Raw genomic sequence first — 19,102 nt, 5'->3', positions numbered from 1 at the left:
CTCAATCCGCTTTCGATTAAGAGCTTGAAACATGGATCTGTTAGGTAAAAACCTTTTCACTACTAAAACTCGATACATTGCAAAAGTAAAGCCGCTGAGTGTTACGTCTATTTGTGGACTTCTGAGGTTTGACTAAAAGGGAGTTAGCTCCTAAAATCAGAGAACAGCTTATCGGCGAAATTCCAAATCATGGTACCAAAGCTAGATACTTATTTCCTTCGATTGTTGTATATTGCATTATGGAAATTGATTACAACCTGCCTCATACAAATGTACTAGTTTTCTTAATACGGGTTATCATTATTACATGTGTGAATTGCCTATTTGTATAAAATTGCTCTGTCGATCATTCAATATGTTATGTATTTGCTTCTTCTATTAAACAACTAAATTGTTTTCAACAATTTATTTAGATGACATTCTAATTTCTAGCTTTTCTCTCAAGGAATACTCTCAACATGTAGAAAGAGCATTTGAAATATTCTCTCACGCAAAAGCGTTTTTAAACTTCCAAAAGAGTAAATTTTTTCAACCAAAAATACATTTCTTGGGGCATATTGTCAGTGGAAGTAATATTCCAATGGATCCAAGATATAATAAACCTATTCGTTGTTTTTCTATCTTGGAAACCAAATGTCAAATCGAAACATTCTTAGGGTTGATGAATTGGGGAAGAAGATTTATAGCTAAGTTTCGGCTTTGACTTCTTCTTTATATTACTTGCTCAAAAAGGATTGAAATTTGTACTAACGTCACATATGCTAGATTTTTTCTCTAACTCAGTGAACTTGCCAGTTAGCCTCCAGCCTTAAGCCAGTGAGACATTGCGCTGCCTTTCCATATCTTCGGGAATGCAAGTAGAGAGAATTTAGACGCTTTTCTCGCGCAGTATCAGGAAAAAGAATATGTCGCACTTACTTATCCCTTATGTTAGTTGAAGAATCAAACTGCATGAATTATTATTGTGAATTTTCAGGCTCAAATTACTTGCCATTGTTTTTTCTTTGTGATCGGATCTAACAGTATATTTACAACGAAAAGCTTAGACTTAAGAATCTCTCGCATTGTGTTAAAACCTAAAAGAAGTATCTTACACTTTAAGCAATTTCGTCACAATTATATAACAGATGGTTGTTTGGTAGACGTCCTTCTGAGCATCCTGGGGATAATAAACATTTTTAGTAAATCTTTTATCCAACGTCGACCTTTAATTTTTAAATCGTGAAGACTTTCGTCAAGGGAGACAATGCATCTTGTCACAGGAAAAAAAGAATCGCTTGTTAATTCATTTTCATCTTCAAACTTTTGATAATATCAATGTATTATATATTGTAGAAATATACGAACAAATCAATGGTTCTTAGGCGAACCTCAAGTCGTATCGATATTATCGTTGAGCCCGTTTACCTGCTGGAACACTTCAGTCTTCACAAATGTTTTTCTTCTTGTCTTAAGCTTTTCTAAAGACGTAATCAAAGAAATGCTACAAAAAGCTATGCGAAGATTTGCACTTGCTGGGCTGAAACTATATTAACTACTCGAATAGTAAGAAATGTAAATGTCAAATAGAAGCTCAAAAACATCACGAGAAGTTAGGAATCAATTTAGTTGGAAAGCTACAAGGTAGCCGTGTATATTATTATCTTCTTTCTGTTATCGATACCTTTTCAAATTTTGTTATCTAGGTACAACACTGTACTGTGCATGTAAGAGATTATTACTTTCCGTACTAAAGAATAATTTCATTATTTTCTATCTCCTCAAATTATTATTTCTGATAAAGTTTCTCAGTCCATCTCGCATTTTGAAAGTCTTCTTCTTGACAATATCAGTAAGTAGGATCACCTGTCCACATTTTGTGAACATTTGCCCTCATTCCACGAACATATGATAGTAAGAACTCAATTTTTAAGTGTCGCATGATACGTGATGCCGCTGATGTCGCCCACCTATGGAAAATTGAACACCCAGAAGTTTTTTACTGTTTTAGTTCCCTTTTTACGGGTTTATTCGTTCCCTTTTAGGGTCTCTTTTTAGAAGTGTGTTCGTTCTATTATTTGACATTTTTCAACCTGTATACAACATAGCAAACATTACATAAGACTATGAATCCAGAGACTACGAACGCATATTTCAGCAACGCTCAAGTGTAACTTAGAAAAGGCTACTGACATAACATAGAATAATTGAAATGTATTCGTTATCTTTCATTATCATTATTTCCTCCGCTACTTTAACATAGTATAAACTACACAGAGACTACGATGTAACATACCAGAACTGATAAAAGAATATGGCTTGCCCTAAAACACCATTTAACATAGCAGATAGTACATAAGAATATTATCGTTCACTTTTGCGCCTACCTTTTGTAACCTCCCTACGTAACATGTTTTCCAACCCCATATAACATAGCAGAGAATAACAGAGTTATATGTCTTTTCTTTTTTCAATTCCTATTTTAATATGGCAGAAATTACACAAAACTATGAAGATATAAGATCTAATAAAAGAGTATGAATTATTTTTCATCCCTTATGTAACATATCTTATTTACATAAGACTATGAGCACAGGGACTCATAACGCATACTTTAGCTGCACTCTTATGTAAAATAGCAGACTACTAATATAACAGAGATTAATGGGTTGTGTGTTCGTTCGTTTTAGTACCATGTTTTTAATTCCTATTATAACCTAGCAGAAGTTACTTAATACAATGAACGAACATTCCAATCAGAAATTACATAGAAAATACGAACACCTGTTCTCGCAACAAGTATGTATAACAGAATAAGGACTATTTTTAACCACATTTAGCAGCACAGATTTCATAAGACTTTCAACTTATATTACAACCAATATTACATACAATAAGAAGACGAACAAATAACAGGAGTGTTTTGTTCCGTTTTTGTCAACCCTTATGTAACATAGCAGCAAATTCAGAAGAATCCATCAAGTACTACATGTGCCAAAATATTGGCCATAGAGGACAAAGGTAAAATATTTAAGTCCGAATAACTAGTAAACGGATCAACGTATTTAGGTGGCGTTTCTACATATAGTAATAGTATGAAGTATTACAAATCACAAGAAATGAATAACCATCGAGGTCAAAGGTCAAATATTTAAAACCTAATTAACTCGTAAACAGATACACATATTTAATCGCAGTTCCACATTTAGTAATAGGTCATCAAGTTTATGTCCCAAAAGTGCTGACCATCGAGGTCAAAAGTCGAATGTTTAAACACGAATAACTCGTAAACGGAGCAACATGTTGCGCTGGAGTTTGACTTCTAAGAATATTTCATCAAGTACTACATGTTCCAAAAGTAACGACAATTGAGGTGAAAGATCAGGTATTTTAAACACAAATAACTTATAAACCGAGCAATAAATTGAGTTGTTGTTTCAACATTTAGAAATAGGTCTTTAAGTGTTCCAAATACTGACCATGGAAGTAAAAGGTAAAATATTTAAACGTAAGTAACATGTAAACCCAGCAACGTATTGACGTGCTGTTTTCATATTGAGTAATATATCATCTAGTGCTACATGTCGGAGCAGTACTGGTCATGTAGATCAAAGGTTAAATAATTAAACACGCATAACTAGTAAACAGAGCCACATATTGCGGTCGACTTTAAACATTTAGTAACAGGACATTTAGTTTTACATGTCCCAAGAGCACTGACCTTCGAGGGGAAAGCTCAAATAACACGGAGCCACATATTGAGATGTTCCCACATTTAGTAATAGGTCAAAAGTACTACAAGTCACTAAAATGATGAACATCGAGGTAAGGGTGAAATATTTAAACCCGAAAAACTCCTAAACGGAGCAAGGGATAAATTTGTGTTACCTTTTCAATTTTGTACCAATGAGAAAAAAGTGAAGAAGGAATAAAGTTATTTGCATATTTACTTTTGTATTAACGAGAAAAGGGTCAAAGGAACGACATTTTAACAAGTTCAGTATAATATATGTTTTGGACTTTTCAAATAAATGAAAAATAATTTTGGATGGAGTATTTATTTGTGTACTCACCACAAAAAAAGGAAAAATTTGTCCTTTTAACTAGCTGAGAATTTTATATTGTCTTGTACTATTTAAACAAACGAAGGAATAAATTTAGATGACTTATTTAATATTGTACCAAAGAGAAATGTCATTTTAAATAGCTCTAAATTTATGTACGTCTCTCTGCTAATCAAATATACGAAGTAATAAAATTGCATGGATCTATTTAGTTTTGTACTAACATAAAGAATTCAAAGAAAGTCCATTTTAACTAGCTGGGAATTTTATATCATCTTGTGCTATTCAAATTACCGAAGGAATAAATTTGGGTTTTCTTTCGAGTTTTGTGTTAACCTAAAATAGGCGAAGAAGGACCATTTTAGCTAGCTCAGAATATATGTACCTTTTGTGTTACTTACATAAACGAAAGAATAAATTTTGGTGTTCTACTTTATGTACCAACCAAATAGGCAAAGAAGGAAAATTGTAAGTAGGCGAGTATTACGTGCTATTTAAATAAACAAAGTAATAATTTTGTACTAACCATATAAAGCGAAAACCGACTATTTTTAGTAACTCAGAATTTATGTATCTTTTGTACTACTCCAACAAACGAGAGAACAAATTTGGGTGTTCTTCTTTTTGTACCAACTAGAAAAAAAGAGTTCGGGTCATTTTAACTAGCTAAGAATTTTAAAACATATTCTACTATGAAACGAAGGAATAAATTTGAGTATTTTATTTTATTCTGTATCAACAAGAAAACATGAACTTGAATTTTAACTAGTTCAGAATTTCTATAAAATGTTGTATTATTCCAATGTGTACCAACATAATTTCGGCTACTCCATTTTCGGCAGCATCCGGATTTAGAATTTTTTGTAACCAGATTTTGTACCTTTTTGTCTTCTACATCAGGGCATTTAGTACTACATATAACAAGTGCAATGTTACCGGGGTATATAACGTTTCGACATATTTTCGCAACCACTATTTAACATAGTAGAGATTACACTGTCCAAGTATTTTTATTTAAGACTACGAACACGTATTTCAACACGTATTTAACATAATACAAATTACATCGAGTCTTGACTGTTTAACAATATTAAAAAAATCTATTTAATATAGCTACTATTACATGCTATTTTGACCAGTATAATCAAATAAATAACTTTCAGATCCTGAAACATATAGCAGATAATATAATGTTTATATTTAAATTTTGTAGTCTAGACTGTGCCGAAGAAAACTAAAACTTACTACATATAGTTACAAATAATCTCTAAATCTGGTTGCCACCGAAACAGGGGTAGCCTAAATTATTCTCGTACTTATTTGATGCTAATAGAAAATAGAAGAAAAAGCATGCTCGGCAATATTTATCACCGTGCTGATAGACGAAAACGGAGAAATAAAACCAGGATAGAAAATATAAGGTGCAGTAACGAAGAAGAGATCATATCAAAGTAAAAATAAGCTCACCAAGAAGGAGAAGATTTCCGAAGGTCCATGTTGTCCACCATTTATGAATATGCTGAATTATTAGTTATGAAGAGCATTATTTAACTTTCTAAACTATTATTCCCTGTGTTGTTGCATATATTGGCGCTTTTCAATATTAGTTTACTTCAAATAAATAATAAAAGAAAGAAACGTTACTAATGCGTTACATAACATTTGTTTTGGTAGTATACTGAGGCTCCTAAGGTACAGTGTATTGAGAGCAAATTCGTGTTTATATAATATAGGGCACGTTGCTAGAGAGGAAGGCAAACGGCTATTAACATTGCAATATTATTATTTTATTGTAATTACATTGGTCAAAACCTGCATATATTTTGTATTTATTTTAGAGTGCGCAATTAAAATTTATTTAGGAGTGAACCATGCTTAGCATTTCGGTCTTTGATCTTGGGTTTTACCAAACACAAAGTATCACAACAATATGTTGATTATCTAAACGGAATATTTTTGTGTTGATACACAAGATACGAATTTTAAAAAAATGCAGTACTATAACCTAATTAGCATTCTTCGTTTATTTTGAATGGTATACAATGTTCATAAACATAGCAATATGACTCTCCTTGTTGAAACATTCTATAAATGTTGAATTACAAATTTGGATCAAAAAAACCGGACAACAAAGTTTTTAAAATGTTCCTTTCTTTCGGTGACACAAAAAATGTAAAAAATTCTACAAAATCTAACACCACAATAAATAGGCTACTCAAATTATTCCTTCGTAATTTTAATCTCTAGAAAGGTATTAAATGCTGTGATAGTTAAAATAACCCTGGTCGTCTTTCTGGTTGGCACAAAAATAAGCCACTCAAATCTATTCGTTTTTATTTGAATACCCCAAAATGGTACAAAATTCTGACCAAGATGGAGTTGGCTTTCTTATTTTCTTAATGTTTAGTACAAAATTAAACAGCCTAACCAAATTATTTCTTCGTTTACTTGAGTACTACAAAGTGATACAAAATTCTGTGTTAGTTAAAATGGTTCTTCTTTCCTGCTTTTCTGGTTGATACAATACTAAATAGAACACTCAAATTATCCTTCGTTTTAAATGGCACAGAATCGTATAAACTACTGAGTAAGTTAAAATGAACTTTCTTTACTTTTACTGCTTGGTGAAAAATTATATAGGCCACTCAAATTTATTACTTCGCTTATTCGAATAGTAAAAAAAAACAATAAAGGTTCTGGATTTTTTCAGTCGGTACAAAAGCAAATAGTCCGCCCAATTTTATTCACTCTTCACCCTTCTCTGTGTCTAAATACTCCATCAAAATATATTTATTTATTTGAATTGCATAAAAAGGTACAGAAATTCTGTACTAGTTAAAATGGTCCTTATCCGCCTTTCTTTAGTTAGCACAAATTTATACCGTCGTTTATTGGAGCAGTACATAAAGGTACACAAATTCTGAGCTATTTAAATTGGATCTTCCTGGTCTTTTTTAGGTTTGTACAAAATTAAATAAACCACACAAATTTATTCCTCGCAATTTGCATAGCACACATAAGTACAGAATTTCTGAGCTAGTTAAAATTACATTTTTCTCTTGTACAAAATTGAAACGTTCACTCAAATTTATTACCGCTATTGTTATAAAGTACAAAATGGTATATAAAATTTGAGCTGGTTAAGAATTGCATTTCTCGTTGATACAAATTTGAATAGGCCACTCAAATTTATTCCGTCTTTCATTTAAATAGTACATGATATAAAATTCTCAGCTGGTTTAAGTGGACGTTCAGATTTTCTCGTTGGTACAACAACTAAATTTATTCTTTCATTTTTGAGTAGTGCGTAACATATAAAATTCCTCTGCTAGTCAAAATGTTCCTTCTCCGAGTTTCCTGGTTAGTACAAATTTATTTCTTTGTTTACCTTAATAGTAAGGAATGGTATAGATATAATGTCCTACATAAAATGGATGTTCATTTTTCTTGTAAATAAGCCACTCAAATTAATTCCTTCTTTCTTTAAATATTACAAGATGTTATAAAATTCTCAGCTAGTTAGTGATCCATCATCGTTTTTTCGGTTGCGATCAAAAGAAGAACATGGAATATGTTCTTTCGTTTATTGGAATAGTACAAAAGTACATAAATTCTGAGTTACTTAAAAGTCCCTTCTTCGGTTTTTATGGCTAGTACAAATATAACCCTTAGTAGAACACCCAAATTTATTATTTCGCTTATGTGAGTAATAAACCTGTACATTAATTCTGAGCTAGTTAAAATTATTCTTCTTCGCCTCTTTTTGGTTAGTACAAAACTAGAAAGACCACTCAAATATATTAATTCGTTTATTTTAATAGTACAAGATGTTATAAAATTCTCAGCTAATTAAAATTATACATCTTCGTTTCTTTCGGTTGCGATCAAAAGTAGAACACTGAATATGTTCTTTCGTTTATTTTAGTAGTACAAAAGTTAAACAAATTAAATCTTATTCCTTCGTTTATTTGAATAACACAAAAAGGTACAGAAATTCGGAGATAGCTAAAATGTCATCTCTCGTTGGTACACAACTGAATTTGTCACTCCAAGCTATCCCTTAGTTTGATAAAAAGCATAAGTTGATATTAAATTATCAGTTAATTAAAATGAAATATCTTTGCTTTCTTTGCATTTAGTACAAAAATAAAAACTCCACACAAATATCCTTTTTTGGTTTGTTTAACAGCCCGTAAAAATATGAAATAGTGAAATTTTTAAAATGTCTTTCTTTGACTTGTCGTGCTAGTACAAAAGTGAATAAGCCACTCAAATGTATCTCTTCTTCACTGTTTTCTGTTTGGTACAAAATTGAATAGTTCAAACAAATTTATACATTTCTTCGTTTACGAGTTATTCAGGTTTAAATACCTGACCTGGTTTCGATTATCTGCACTCTTGGAACATGTAGTGCTTGATAACATATTTCTAAATGTGGAAAAAAACACCTGAATATTTTGCTCTGTTTACGAGTTATTCGGGTTTAAATATTTGATCTTTGACCTCGATGGTCAGTACGCTGGGAACATGTAGTACTTGAAATATTGTTAAATGTGGTAGCTTCAAATTGATATGTGGCTACGTTTACAATTTAATCACGTTTAAATACTTGACCTTTGATCTTGATGGTTAGTATTTTCGGACATGTAGTACTTCAGTATATATTACGAAATGTGGCAGCACTATTCAATTAGTGGCTCCGTTTTCGTGTTATTCGCGTTTTAAATATTTGACTTTTTACCTTTGTGATGAAAATTTTTGGATCATTTCTTACTTGATGACCTATTACAAAATGTGAAAAATTAACTCAATATGTGGTCCTGTTTACGAGTTTCTCGGGTATAAATATTTTACATTTACGCCGATCGTGAGTCATTTGTGACGTGTAGTACTTTATCACTAATTACTGAATATGGAAACAGCACCTCAATTGGTAGCTCCGTTTACAAGTTATTCTTACTTAAGTATTTTACTGTTGACCTCGATGGTCAGAATTTTTGGGAGGTGTAGTACTTCATGAACTCTTGTGTAATTTCTGCTATGTTAGATAGGGGTTGGCTAAAAAGGAACACATATTACCCTGCTATTGGTTCACATTGTGTGCTGTATTAAATATTGGGTGTAACATTAATTCATATTCTCAGTAAATCTGTGCTATGTTAAATAGTAGTTAAAATAGGCCATATCTTTTACAAATAGGGGGTTGCGAAAATAGGTGTTCGTAGTCTCTGTTAAATTTCTGATAAGACGATGTCTTCTTTGGCTTATGTAATTTTTGCTATGCTCAGATAGCAGTAGAAAAATGTGGTCATAAAAAGAACGAATGCAGCAGCTATTATTCTCTGTTATGCTAGTAGTCTTTGCTGTGCTACATAAGAGTGCTGCTATAATATGCGTTATTGATCTTGGCGCTCATCGTCTTATTTATTTTTTATGTTAAAATGGGGGTGAAAAAATAAACCAAACTCTTTTTATTAGATCTGCTACACGTTCGTTGTATTATGTAATATATGCTGTTACATAGGGGTTGAAAAATAAGCCATACTCTTTTGTTAGCTTTGTAATGTTCATAGTATGTAATTTCTGCTATGTTAAAATAGGGGTTTTAAAAGGAGAACAAATTTTTCTCTGCTATGTTGTATAGGGGTTGGAAAATGTGTTACATAGGGGGATTGCGATAGATAGTTTCAAAAGAATAAGATAATAGTCTTATGTAATTTGAGGTTTGTGAAATGGTGGTTGAAAACAAGCCATACTCCTTTATTAGTTCTGCTGTGTTACATCGTTACTTTCGTAGTCTCTGTATAATTGTTGTTATATACGGGTTGGAAAAAGTTGTCATTAAATAGAACGAATGGACCCCTAAAAAGGTATCATAAACAGCGAAGAATACGCCCCTAAAAAGTGGTCGTAAAAGAGTGCAAGTTTTTTGGGTTTTCGATTTTCAACAGCTGGGCGATTCGAATGGAATCACATATTTCCATTTTATATTATGGAAAATTCGTCTTTACTATCAGGAGGTCGTGAAACAAGAGGTCATGTGACACCCATCAACTAGCATAATATAAAATTTCAACAAACCTCTAGATATTGACCAAATTCTAATAGCATAACTGAAAACTCTCTTAATGAAGTCAATCTAGTTCTTCGGCTGGAGTGAAGCACTCAACATTCGAATTGGAGTAAAGTAATTAAAACGGTTTTAAGATCTTCTCAGTCGGGAAGAACTTGTGCTAAGTGATTCATTTCGTACTCGGCTACTGAATCATTTAAACGTTCATTTCCTTGGCTTCGATATCCTAATAAGGAATTTAACAGAATAAAGAAATTAGATCTGAAAATAGAGTTAAGGAAAGGAGACCTCCTCAAGGACATGACAAGTTATGTTTCCTCCGCCATTGAGAATGAAACTTCCAAGTATGGAAACTGCTTCGTCAGTCCTTATTGGTCCATAAAATGTTTAAAACTGGCGCTGCATTGCATAACTTCTCGAGTGAGTCAGTACGCCCTCAAATGTTTTAAAATCTAAAAATATTTTATTGTTCGAGAAACGACGAGAACTGCTAGCGAACTATCTTAATAAAGCTATAAATAATTATTTTATGACACCAAGTGTCATATTCATTTTGTGTCTTTACTCAGTTGTGGTATTTCTTTAAGTTAGGGTGAATTGTATAAACATTGTTTCTGTATTTTGTACTTAGATTTGAGAAGTTTCAAGATAAAAAGGATTTTTTCTTTTATCAATGGGAAGAACACTGACGTACCTTTTTAGTTACAGAACGGATGAAAAAATGTCTTAATTGATAATTATATATTTCTCTTATTCTCTTATTTACCTATGATTTGTTATAACTTACTTATGTTTTTATATATCCTGGTCGAATATTATTAATATTTTTATCCTAATTGGTGATGGAGGAAGAAGTTTATTCTATATGTCTCGCTGTTCGATGCTCTTCTCTTCACAAGTTGTCAGTAGTACTTCCCATTTATGCACTTTGTCAATCACCTTCCACATTCAGAGTATTCGAATGAGTAGGGTGTGTACGGAATGAGGCTGTATCTCAATGGAATGTGCAGCACTCTGTACTCGTGTTATTTTTTCTTCGTTATTTTTCTTCCCTGTTACGTATTTCTTATACTTGGTGTTAGATAAATAAGTATGTTTCATATTTTAGTCTTCGTTTGCGTGTTTTGACTGTTTTCTAAAAAGATTATAATTAGATAGGAAAGGGTAAAATTCGATTTTATTCGACTTCGATGTTTAAGTCGTTTTGAGAATAGTTTGTGATATCGCACGAACAACCAAACATGATGGAACGACTCCTGAATATTCACCAAACTCTTCGTAAGATGCAAAATATACGGAGTATTCATGCCATTATAGAATAGCTTTTGTGTGTTGTTTAAAGTTTAGGTAGAAGTGTGCCATTCAGACATAAAACGGAATGCCTGGATGGATGATTAGAATAGATGAAGCAAATTTATAATTAAGATTCGTTCACTACGATAATACTTTTTGCAGTTTTGCCATAGTGTAACAGCAGTTCAGGTAATACTGTTTATTCTTCTGAATGCTTAAATTTATTCATCGGAAATTTGGATAGACCATTAAGTAAGAAGGTTGCTGAAAGGAACTCTTTGGAAGGGAGTTGTGTTGGAATATTACATTGTTATACTATTGTCATGTCATTGGACAATAACATATTAAAGTTAACATAATTAGGAACACAATTAGAAAGAACTCGCAGATCTACTGTTAATGGGAATTAAGTAGCAATCTTAATATTCAAAATAATATATTCATTGAAGCCTAATATTAACTATGTTCAGTTTCACATCATGCATGTTCTGTCTCAGCATGGTTGAGTAAATTAGATTCCAATGAGAGGAATTCCCTATATTGGTGGTCGGGTTATTGCCGGGCCCTGTAATTATCCCCTTTAATGCGCTCTCATCTCTTGACTATCTCGTTCTTCGTATCAGATATAGATTGTTGTTATAAATGTTTCACCTAATTCGATTACCATCTTTTTTTTAGTATTTAGATGTATCTTTGATTGTAATGTTATAAGCTTTTTCTTCTCATTTACGAATTCAGTTATCACTCAAGAATTTTCGGTGTCCCAATGTCTTTATAGTTAATGCAAGTGTGTAGTTGATGTGTAATATTCGCTCGGTTTTTGTAAACAATGATTCTGTTTAGTGAATATTCAAGCCAGTTAAAATTTCATCCACTTGGTATTTTATATTTTCAAACGTCGAAGGTTAATTCCCAACGATGTCTTATGAACGCCAACAAACGTTAGTTTCAGTCGCTGAGTTACATGCTACGTCGGCTGGCTATAATTATTTTCACTTCGAACAACAGCATTAAATGGTTAGTTTCAAGGAATAAGCAGGAATTTTGTAGTTGAATGGAAGTTACTGTTTCAGTATTTCCAAGTGTGTTCCTGATTTAATTTAATAGTACAGTATTGTTGGATTTGTGTTGTCCTGGAGCAGGGACGATTTACTTGATATATTAATATTCTATATTTCCTTTGTTTTTGTTCTGGTGACGCCTGAGCCAGTTTGTGAATTATTCGCACTTCCGGATCGCGATACACGCTTCGGCGGCACAGTTTAAATAATTACGTTCAACATTTAATATTTATGTGATATAATATGTAAAAGTATAAGGTTTTCATGTGATTAATATGAGTATTTTGGAGCGTCGTGGAAAGTATTTAGGCAGCGAAATGTAACGACAGGTTCTAGAACGTCAAGACTGTTTGTGGTCATTTGGAACTAAATCACACTGAATAACTAGTAGACTGAACCGAAATTAAACCATCGGCGATTAACTGTTCAAGTGAAATGGATCTGTATTTTTGGTGAATAACTATTCAATTCAAAGGAAGACTTATTCATTAAAATTTATCAGAATGTTGAATTAATCCAGTAAATTATGTTTGAGCTTATACGAAATACAGTAATAGTAATTATTATTTTTATGTTAACATATGCAACTATACATGTTAAACATACTGTGATACTTGAATCTGTGATATTTACATGCTGTGATAAGTAATACTGTGATTAAATATTGAGTTGTTGGGTAATAAATGTACACTTTAAGATATTTTTCTTAGGTTTTTTAACGCTTGAACACTAGCTCATATTGAAAAAGGAATTGAAACCAGTATTAGGAAAACTAATTTCCTTGGAAGTATTGTTTAAAAGTAATTTCTATTCAGAGGATGTTTTCTTTGCTCTTCTGTTCGTGCTGCATATTTGGAAGGCAAGATCGTGGTTCTAAATTATGTTTGCTTTTTTCAATTAGTAATTATAAATTCCGTTTTCCTCGTTACTTCTTTTCGGCACCTTTCAAGAATGTTATGATCCCGCGTTAGGGGTGTTAAGATTGGGCTAGAGTGAGATTAATGGTATTAAGAGAAATAGTTTCAGTATTTGAAATGCAGAAATTAGTGATTATTTCATTTCTCAAGTTACTGCAACAGTTACATTTTAAATGTAGGTCGCTTGATTCCTATAACATCGTCCTAATTTTGCTTGCATTCCACTATATTTTAGCATCGAAATAACTCATAGCCATGCGATACTTTGATGGGAGAGAACAAAACGTTCGACTTAAAAAATTATGTACAAATTGTGATCAAAGACAACAGGGGATACTAACGAACAAAGATCACTTTCACAATTCTTTCGTTTAACACTTCATGTAATGTACAAAAGTAGGACTTTGTTAGCGTATGTTTTTCACCATGTTTGAACCCTTGCATATCAAGAGAAATTTTCTGAAGATTGTAGTGAACTATTTACATAGTAGCGTCTATACATATGCTCTCACCAGAGCAGATATTGCAACAGCAGGCGTTGCAGACTCTTTCTTAAAGGCTTCCAATATTCCTAAGACAAGATTAGTTCATCAAATTACAACTGATTCTCTTTATCAACTTAAGCAAGAAGCCTATGAGAAGGGTAATAGCAACCATGGATTCCAGGAATGGACAAAGGTAAAAAGTCAACATATCCACTTGTTTGAGTACTGGACTACATGTCTGGATCTACACATAATTCTGTTCATGTTTGTACGATCACAGATGACTGGAAATTACAGTCTCCTAGTTTCAACCTTGAAGGGTGGTATACCTGGTTTTTCTCGATGGATTTTCACATTTACCCAAGATAGCTTCCTGTGTTTGATAAGGATCTAGTTCAGCTTCCGCAAACATTGCCTAAAATATACGAGGTTTTTCAATAGGGACTGTTCATTGTTTAAAAGACGTACCGAAACCTTTCGTCTATGGCGATAGATCACGCCCATGAGCACAACAAAGCTTTTGTCAAAGGAGACTGTGGGGCAAGAGGTCTTTTGGATAGTCCTTCCGCCCTTCATAGATGGATGCTTGCTGAGACCGAAATTTCATCTATGATTCAAGACTTCGAGGAAGGTCAATTCGGATTGCGCACATAAACAGAGTATACGCACCATAAAGAGACATCATCTTTTGAGAACAGATTTCATGCAAAGTTGAAAGCCCTTCTTGAGGTGTCGGACGACCTTGGATATATATTTCTTGAAGAAGGAAACGAATTATTTCCGTGGAAACCGACGTTGTAGTTGGAAGAGGAATGCCAAAGAAACCTTATGATTATTGAAGAAAGAGGAAGGTAACAATACAAATCATACTTGGAAGATAGAATTTTGAGTCAACGATTCTCAATATACTCACCACTATCTAAGAATAACTTCAAGGTGTTTGGATTAGCTAGAAAAACTCGATCCTCTATATGCTTATAAAGTCACTGCAATACAACATAGATTTTTTTTCTAAGCTGTTTGTAGTATGTCCCAACAGCGAATTGGATATCGATAACCACTACTACTACTACTTTACTACTACATTTTACAACTTCTCTTAAGTTTGATGCAATTACGTACGATGGAGCAGTCTTTGTTCACATTCTTAGGCCAGAAGCTTCAAGTAAGCTCCTTGAGTACTCCTCAATGATATTTGAAGAACACATCAAACAAGACAAGTATAATGTGTGACTAGTGGACATTCCATGGAACATTTATAACATATCTAGTATTACATCAGATAATAGGGAATAGTGAGGAAGTGGATAGAGATTACAGGTACGGCCAAATGGATCATTGCCAAGGAACTGGAAAAGCTTCGTTAAAAATTCCGAAAATAAATCTGAACTTATTTCGTTCCTAGGAGAAAAAATAGTAACTTCGGGGTTCTTTTCAGACATTGAAGTAGTATCTACTCATGCTTCTGAAATTATAACAAATAGCTCTTGTTTTCACGAAAGTTCTCTTGAAGTTTCCAACCACGAAGAAGTTGATACCCGCATTATTTTGCATGTTGCGGATGCTATGCTTCATGGTAATAGTGCTCTCAACGGGTCGGGTCGGGTTGAAGACCGACCCGACCCGAATTGACTGGCCCGACCCGACTCGACTGATCCGAACCGTGCTCCGACCTGATTGACCTGACCGGACAACCCGACCCTAGCTGACCCGGTTGACCCGACCCGACCCGAGCTGACACGATCCGAGTCGTGTCGAGTCCGGTCACGGGTCGGGTCGGGTGAACCCGATCCGATTGAGAGCACTATGGTCACGACACTGGGTGAACGCCAAAATGCACTCCCATTGGGAATTATACCCGGACCACGTGTACCGAAGTCTTACACGTTAACCACTAGCTAGATCAAGCGGGGAATTTGTATATGCATCTTAATTAGAGATGCAAAAAAGCCGGCTTTTTTCAATCGATGGTTTGTTGCACATAAAAAGCGGGCTTTTTTGGGAAAAACGAGAATTTTGGAAATTTTGGCTGTTTTTCATTTTCATGATTTTTCTATTTAAATGGCTTTCTTACAGTATACTATAAAGTTAAATAAGATTCCATGACCTAAATGCTATATTTCACTCTGGAATTCACCATCATGATGGATGGAACACTTGTATGAGGAATTAAAGTAAACATAAAGTACGTAGTATTTGAGGGCAACTGTAGAAGATATTTAACTTTATTTTAACTTCTGAGTTATCGACATTTTTCTTTTCTACATCATTTCTTTTTAGTCATCCGTGTTTCATTCCCTACAGATTAGTAGGCCTACTCTAGCTTCTAGCACATAAGTTAAACTTTTGTGTTTCAATATATCCGTCAGAGCGTACGTTTGTCAGTATGTCTGTAAAAGCGTACTTCCAAATTCTTGTTATACTGTAGCTGTGCAATGATTTAGCAATAATCTTCCGGATACAAACTTGAATACCGATTTATACAAATAATCAGTAGCGGATTCAGAAAAGGATTTTGGGAGATATTTCCCTGCTTAATGCTTGTTTTTTTAAAATTTCCTAATTTTTATTTGGGAGTTTATGAGCACAAGCACAACTAATATTTCGTTTTGTTTTTATATTCAGCAATAACCTTCCGGAAACAACCTTGAAGACCATCTTATACTGATAATCAGTAGCGAATTTAGAAGAGTATTTTGGGAGGAGTTTTTCTTTTTAATGTTTAGTTTTTCTAAAAAATGTTCAATTGAAAAATTTCAAACTTCACCCGTAAAATATCCCCACCCTAACCCCTTTCACAACTCCGTCACTCTTGGTAATTGGTAATAACAAGGATTAAAAACGATAAGAAAGGAAGTCGGCCAGAACTCACAGTACACGCATTATCTCACAGTACAAACAGAGTACACACATTCACAGATACAATTAAGAAAAACTGTTGTCAAAATTGTCGAATGCGGGGTTGAATCCCGTACTTCCCAATAGAAGCGCAAAAGCTAACCACTCATTCATGGTTGTTGTGCAGTTGTGCTTAACTTAAATATATTCTGTCTCTCTCTCTCTCTATGGCCTATGGAATCCTAAAGTTCAATGCCTCGTTCACAAAAACTCTCCACTGACTTCACTCCTTAACCAACTGGACCCAGTTTTTACTTTAGATTCCTATTTCTGCGAGATCCATTTTAATATTGTCCTCTCATCTGCGCCTAAGTGTTCCTAATGGACGTTTTAAGATTGGATTTCCAGTTAAAGCTTTGAATGCGTTCCTACCTTCTTCCATTCTGGCTGCGTGACCTACCCACCTGAGCCTCGTAGACTTGATGACTGTAACGATATATGGTAAACCGTATAAATTATGCAGTTCTTTGTTATGAAGTTTCGCTCATTCCCGTTCCTATTGGGTCCGAATATTCGTCTCAGGATTTTATTTACAAATACTTTCAGTCTGCGTTCTTCCCTCAAGCGACCACGTTTTACAACCATAAAACACAACAGGCATGATTATCGTTTTATATATATTAAGCTTTAAATTCCTCGACAGAATTCGCGACGACAAAATACTTTGAATTGAATAATAACACGAATATCCTTATTTCAGTCGATATTTAATTTCTTTGTGGATATGATTTTGGTGTGGTGATATTGATCACAGATATTTGAAAGTATCCACTTTGTCGAAAGTATTATTTGATATTTTAACGCATCCATAATTTGCCATATTACGATCCCAGTACACTTCCATGTATTTAGTTTTTTTCTGCATTTACTTCTAATCCAATGTCGCTGCAAGCGTTTAATAAGGACTTTGAATTCGTTTCTATTGTTCTCATATCATCCCATATTAAATTTACATTATCAGCATACGCCGTAACTTGGTGAATACAATTCAGCTCTAGAGCCTGGTTGATATCTTTAATTTGACTTATAGCGTACTACGAACAAAGCTGAACAATAATTGCGATAACGCATCACCTTGTTTCAGGCCATTCTCGACGTGGAAGCTCATGGACAAGAATTTTTCTGCTCAGACCTTACTCTGGGATTCATTTAAACACATTTTAATTAATCTAACTAGCTTTTTTGGTATTCCGAATTCTGTAAGAATGTTTACAATTTTTCCCTCCTATCCGAGTCGTAAGCCTTTTTAACACCAATAAACAGCTGATGTACTGGGTAATATTCCCATTTCTTTTCGAGTATTTATCGAATAGTAAATATCCGGTCGATAGTTGATCGATGTCCCTAAATCCACAATGATAATCTCCAATAATATCATCTACGTATGGAATCATTCTTGTTAATAGAATGTTAAGAGAAATGCCTCGATAATTATTACATTCAGTTTTGTCGCCTTTCTTGTGAATTGGAACAGTAATTGATTCTTTCCACTCTCCTTAAATGTATTCCATAGCTTTCTTTTTTTTAAAAAAAAAAAGTTTCGTAATGATATGTTGTTGTTGTTAGAAACCTTCAGGCTGAGATTCAGAAACCTTCAGGACTGGGTAAACCGTGATGGTGATTGTAAGTCTAGGAAACCGCACGATCAGATGAACAGTCTAATATGCCTATGATCCATTAACATAAAATTAGGTACCTTCCCGATTCTGAAAAAGCTTAAGGAACCCTCGGTGCATTATAGAATTCGTAATTTTACCGATTTTGCAGATTCAAAGCACTTGATAGGTGGTAACATTATTATGTATGTGATCAATGAATGAAAAATCGGTTCGAAATATTCATACAATGTATATGAAAGTTAAAACTTAAAAAATTCAAGAATGTACAGAACCAATCGAAACCAAGTTCTTGATGTGCAGCTTCTAAGATTACCATGTAAATGTATTTTCCTCATGTTTTATTTTTTGTTTTAAAAAGAGGGTGTGCGATATTTTGAAGTAAAAATACTACATATAATTTTGCTTGTTATTTCTGTATATTTTTAAAAAGTACTTATTTTGCGTATAAGAAGTTAAAAAGATATATATATATATATATATATATATATATATATATATATATATATATATATATATATATATTGGTTAATACTTTGTAATTCATAATGTTAATATGTTAATAATTTTTAAAAAAAATCTTTTGGAAATTCATGGTTTATTTTAGAGGTTCTATATTATTATCTACATCAAACCACTAATCAAATATGTTCTTGTGCTGTAGAAGCGAAACAAAATCTGTTTTATCAATTTAAAGCAAAATTCTGAAAAAAGCC

Source organism: Thermobia domestica, chromosome 3, assembly GCF_964235325.1.
Source record: "Thermobia domestica chromosome 3, izTheDome1.hap1.1, whole genome shotgun sequence".
Lineage (NCBI taxonomy): Eukaryota > Metazoa > Arthropoda > Insecta > Zygentoma > Lepismatidae > Thermobia > Thermobia domestica.
This window is presented reverse-complemented; position numbering follows the sequence as displayed.